Below are 6000 nucleotides of genomic sequence, written 5' to 3' on the forward strand. Positions count from 1 at the left end.
CTGTGTAGCTTTGTGCCTTTCCTGGATCTCGCTCTGTAGTCCAGGCTGGCCTCGAACTCACAGAGATCCGCTTGCTTCTGCCTCCCAAGTGCTGGGATTAAAGGCATGCACCCCACTGCCCAGTTCATTTGGTTATTTTTTATTTTAATCTAGGAATTATATATATACATATATATGTGTTATCACATTTAATAAGTCTTTATTAGCACACAAAAGGGGGTTCACATACTTCATTTTTATAGCTCCTTCTCACTTCTCTCCCTACCTGCCACTTTTGCTGCATGTCTCCTGTATTCTGTTAACTTTTTCCTTCCCCACAGACTCTCTTTCTCTCCTCTTGCATTCCACCAGCACCACAGACAAATGTAAAAATCTTGGCTCTGCATCTGCCAGGAAATGCACAATGTTTATCTTCCAGAATCTGGGTTGCTTTTCCCAGCATCGTTTCCTCTTCCATGACTTCTGCTTTAAAAACATGTCCCTTTAAAAATATAACTGTCTAACCATTGATGGGTGAAATGTGATTGCAGGAAACATTTGTTTTTATTGACTATTTTCTGAATTGCTGTGGATTTCTATAAAATGCCACAAACTAATTGGCTTATAAAGACAAAATTTTTGACAATTATAGAATCTGGAAAATTGATCAAGGGGCTTGCAGCTGATGCCATGTAAGGGCTCTCTGTTTCCATGAAAGAGCATCCTAGCTGAGCCCTCACAGTATGAGGGGCAAACAAGCTGCCTGTCCCTGGCTTTTATGACTGGAGTAAGCCCATGCATACTGCCATTGCCCCTCAAACTTCCCCTAACTAACACCAGACACAATGGGGATTATGTTTCAACATATGATTTTTGGGAGGAGAGAAATTGGAGTGTATCTATCGTTCTCCTATAATGTAGTACTGATTCTTCCAATTTCTTTGTTGATGCATTATGTTTCTTATGGCTGCAGTAGTAGTATCTGCAAATAATTACAGTTGTGAATATTTTTGTACTTTATACAAATCATTTCTTTTCCATGCCATTGTTCCCTTGCTGAGTATAAAACAGAGGAATTAATAGTGTATGATCTTAACTTAATCTCCCTTTAAAGAGAATGCTTGCCAGTGATTCAATATTGTATATATGATTTATTTTACTGGTAGATAATTACTAATTATCAGCTAAAGTACATTTATTTTGTCTTTACAATAGTAAGTTTTGAAACACTTTCTTTTTAGTTGTACTAAACATTCCGTTCTATATCTATTAAGATAAGGGGGCTACTTTCCCTCACCTATATTAATATAATAAATTCTATTAATGAGTTCTGTAATGTTAATACACATTTACACTCCTGGAATAAGTCTCTCTTGAAAATGTACCATAATTTTACAAACTTTTTTTGTTCTCACTACCATGGCTGTATGTAGAAATATTTTATGTATATGAATGAGATTCAAGCATAATTTCCCTTTGTTCTACCAAACTTGTCTGAGTATGGAATTTGTTATACCAGACACTTAACACCAAGTTCTACAACCATCCCTGTGGTTCATTTCTTTGAAGTGTTGAGCACTGTATTCATGACGTCTGATTCCTGAATACTTCTATGAAATCACTGTAGGCCTAACATTTTCTTGGCAAGAGGACTGTTCATCAGTGATTCAGTTGCTAAATGGAAGAATAAAGTCACTAAATGAAATTTCAGAGATGAAACAGCTCCTTTGAATTGAAATAACTAGAGCCCATTTATAAGCCAAGAAGAAAGACCCACAAAGGATGAGAGGAAGAAGGAAGCATGGGGAGGTCCTCAAATGGCAGGAGATGAGAGGATGGTTTCAGTGCCCTAAGCTTGGGTGGGAAGATTCATCTCAGAAAGAGGGACCACCTCTACTCTGCAGAGACTGGGAAGAAGGAAGAGTTCTTTCTTATCAGACATGGGACAGAGAGCAAAAACATTGTTGCCTGATGGGACATTTTATTTGGGAGATAGATAGGCAGATAGATGATAGATGGATGGATAGGAGATGGATAAATAGATGATAGATAGATAGATAGATAGATAGATAGATAGATAGATAGATAGATAGATAGATAGTATATGGATAAGTAGAAGATAGAGAGATAGATGATAGATGATAGAAGATATAGATAGATAGATAGATAGATAGATAGATAGATAGATAGATAGATAGATGAGTTTTGAGTGAAATGGGGAATGAGATCTGGTGTTTAAAAACATGGGACTTCAGAATGGTGTGGTTTGTTGTGAGGGGACAAAGGCAGACCATGGATTCCAGAGGGACTATAGCATCTGTAGGTGAAGAGAGTTTGAGATTTAAAAATTAAGGGAAATTTTAAGATGTTGGCAAGAGACAGAATACAAGTAACTGGGAAATGATAAGAGAACTGGGAATGGAGATGATGAAGGAAAAATTTAAAGAGCCTAAATAGTAGGAAAGAAAGCTGAAGCTTAGAGACAGGCAAGATGGGAGGTGGGGTGCTGGGAAATATCCTCTGGATATTACACATGTTGCGTACCTGGACCCACAGCCGCTGTGACTGCCTGCCCCAAAACAGCCATGAAATTTGGAGGGGTGCAATTGGGAATGAAAAAGGAGGTTACCAGGAGTATGATAGAAGGTAGAAGAGAAGAGTGTGGGGAAGATGACAACAATACATTATGTATATGTGTAGAATTGTCAAATACTAAAAAGGAAAGTTCAAACAGATTGTCTATAGTACCATAACAAGAAAAGGCAGATGACCAGAAAAAAAGAGGTCGAGGAGGTTAACAGGTAGGGCAATGGCTCAGTCAGTAAAGTATATTTTCATTGCAAGTATGAAGATCTATGTTTGATCCACAGCAGCCATGAAAAAGCTGGGACCGTGGCATGTGCCTACAGTACCAGCAACGGGAGGGAAAAGGAACCAGGAAGCTCCCTGAGGCTCACTGATCAGGCAGTCCAACCAAATCAGCAAATCACTCAGTGAGAGACCCTGCCTCAACAGCTAAGGCAGAAAGCAATTGAGGAATGCACTCAATGCTGATCTCTCTCTCTCCACACACACACACACACACACACACACACACACACACACACACACACACACAAATGCACACCTGCACACAAACAAAAAAGAAGAAGAGGGTAAATTCATCCTTATATGATTGAAAGTTCTTGGTTTGGGGTTGGCTTAGATGTAGGGTCAATCCTGAGTGACATCATAGGAAAGGAGACAGAGGAGTTTTTGTGGAAAATCATGATGGAGCCAATGTTGTGCAAACAAACTGCACCCTTATGATCTTCCCTTCAGGACATTATAGAATTCACATACTTGTATAATGTAATCATCACCACAACACAGTGAAGGGGGACCTAACAGGCTTAGAGACAAAAAGCTGATCCCCAGAGAGGCATAGCACCATACACACTTTGCATATTTCTGACATCATTTGATCCCAGGTCTTTCTGACCCTAGGATCTCTCCTCTTAACCATGATCCCACACTATTAGAGAGGTCAGAGATTGGGGTGTTTAATTCTTAACACATGCAAATCTCCCAGAGTAAGAATAGGAGAGAAAGTCCCTGTGCCAGTAATGTCAGAGTTTGGACCAGTGGGTAAGTGAGAAAAAATACTTCCACAGACACCAAGTGAAGGGATTGGAATTCAGCACAATACACCCAAGACCAAGTTCTCAGCACAAAGGAGATTTATTTGCCCCAGAAGGACAGAAGGCAGGGAATAAAAGACAAAGAGAGGAGACAGAGGATGAGGGAGAAGGGGAAGGGAACAAGGTAGAGGAGGGAGTGATATTTGTCTCAGAGGACAAAGGACTGCCTCTGGATAAAGAGGAGACAGACTCAGCCCATAGGCAAATGGCAGTTTATAAAGGTAAAAGGACAAACCCCATGTTAGGATGAGCTGTTTAATTTGAATTGGGCATGTTAATTAGATGAGCCAAACAGGGGCTATTCATTGCTGGACTTCAATACTTTGATATCTGGACCTGGGTACTCAGCCTCAGAAGGAAGAATTGGCCAAATAAAGGAATAGATCTTAGTGGCTAGCTTTAGGAATGTAATCTAATGATTTTTAGAAAGGAATAGGGAATAGGAAAGAAGGGCAAAGTCTTCCAGAGCCATGGTTGCCATGCTTGGGCTGGTTCGAGTCCCTTCTGTGAGAAACTGCTGCATGGTGGGGAATAAGACCTAGAGTCCACGAAGAACCAGAGCAAGAGATGTATTCCATGGAGATGATTACAGGGAGAGAAAGCACCAACAAAGGCAGGCAGATGTCCATCATGTGTCTGCCATCCTGAAGCAGCTCTGAATGGATGTCTCTTCATTTAGAGTCAACACAAGTCCCCACCTGAGTACTCACCTTAAAGGCTAAGATATGATTTAAGACTACCTGGTATGGGCAATGGCATATACAACCAGCTAGTATTGCACCCTGGGTAGATATTCTGCCTTGTGGTAAATGGAGCATCTCCCAAAAGTAAGTGATACTTGAACTTAAGTTTAAAGCATAAGCGTTTTTCCAGAAAGACTTAGTGGCCTTTCTGATAGAAAAAATACAGGGTATAAAGAAGTGTGGGTCTCACAGAAGCTAACCATCTTTCACAGAGGCCAAAGCATGAGGGAGGTTTGTGTGGAGGTGTAATTGGCAGAGAGTGGACCCCTCTGACAATGATAGCGGCAGGGGATGGATGCTTCGGGTCCCCTATCAGTGCAATCATAATGAGGATATGCACAGAGCTGTGGATCCCAGCGAGTCATTGCCTAGCTTTGCCCACGAGGCTTCACAGAGGAGGCGATGTTTGCACAGAATCTGAAGAAATGTTAGATGAGTGGGTGACTGCTGAGCAAATAAGAGGAGGTGAGGAAAACATTCCCAGTGAGAGGACAGACGGCACTGTCCTGAAAAGTCTCTGAGAAGGGACGTTTCCCATGCCCAGGAAGGATTATTAAAAGGTGGAGATACTCTGGTGGATGCTTCTATCAACCTCTTTCCAGAGCTAACTGCAAAGTAATCCAAGTAATCCTGTCATGCACAGCATGGAGCCCTTCTACCAGAGAGCTGAGGGTAAGATCATTGGGTCTCGCCCCAGTGCTTTCTCATCAGGCAAGTTAAGATAAGTGCTTCACAAGTAGGTGCCCTTGGTGAGTTTTAAAAACCAAAAAGCAACTTTCACAGCCTAATGTTCTGTAAAATCAGCTTTTTCCTGCGTGCAATTTGAGGGTCTTCCTTCCTCCATTCCCTGACCTCCAAAAAAAAGCATTCAGGTTCTTTATTGTTTATTCATCCATAGTTCACTTATCAGGTCTCATGATGAGCAAGAGAAATGAATGGGCATTTCAGATTGAATGTCTGTCCTGAATCCCCTTTGTCAGTCATGTGGCTTGAATGTTATTATTCCCACTCCACTGGCAATACAACATAAGCCCAGAGATCAAGAGATTTGTCTAGCTTCATATATCTTCTGTAATTGGAGAATATAAAAAGGAAGAAAGAAGTAGCTCACTATATATTTTGTACTACTCTAGACATATGTCATCTTTGTAGGTTCAACACCCCTGAAGAGGGGTGTGTGGTAGCACCCCCAAGTCTGTGGCCAGAAGCAATAGCATGTGGCAAGTGTTATAGAGATTGGTCCTGGCTAAAAATCCTCTATCTGGGTTTGATTTGAGTTACATATGATCTGTGATTTACCCAAACCATGTTCAAAAATAAACAAATAAAATAAAATAGGAGATAAAGGACAAAGAGGGGGTAGGAGAAAGGGAGGGAAGGAGGGGAGACTGAAACATCTTTTCTTAAGAACTATCTTGTTGCTGTGGCAGAAATAACTGAGAACATCAACTAAAGATGGCTTTTATTTTGGCTCAGAGGCTGGGATCCAGCCCCTCACGGCAGGAAAGGCATAGGGACAGTAGCTTAAGGAAGCAAGTCACTGTACCTACATTTGGGAAGCAGAAAGCCACGAATGTTGCTCCCCAGCCCACTTTCTC

This window comes from Onychomys torridus, chromosome 16 (assembly GCF_903995425.1).
Source record: "Onychomys torridus chromosome 16, mOncTor1.1, whole genome shotgun sequence".
In the NCBI taxonomy this organism is placed as follows: domain Eukaryota; kingdom Metazoa; phylum Chordata; class Mammalia; order Rodentia; family Cricetidae; genus Onychomys; species Onychomys torridus.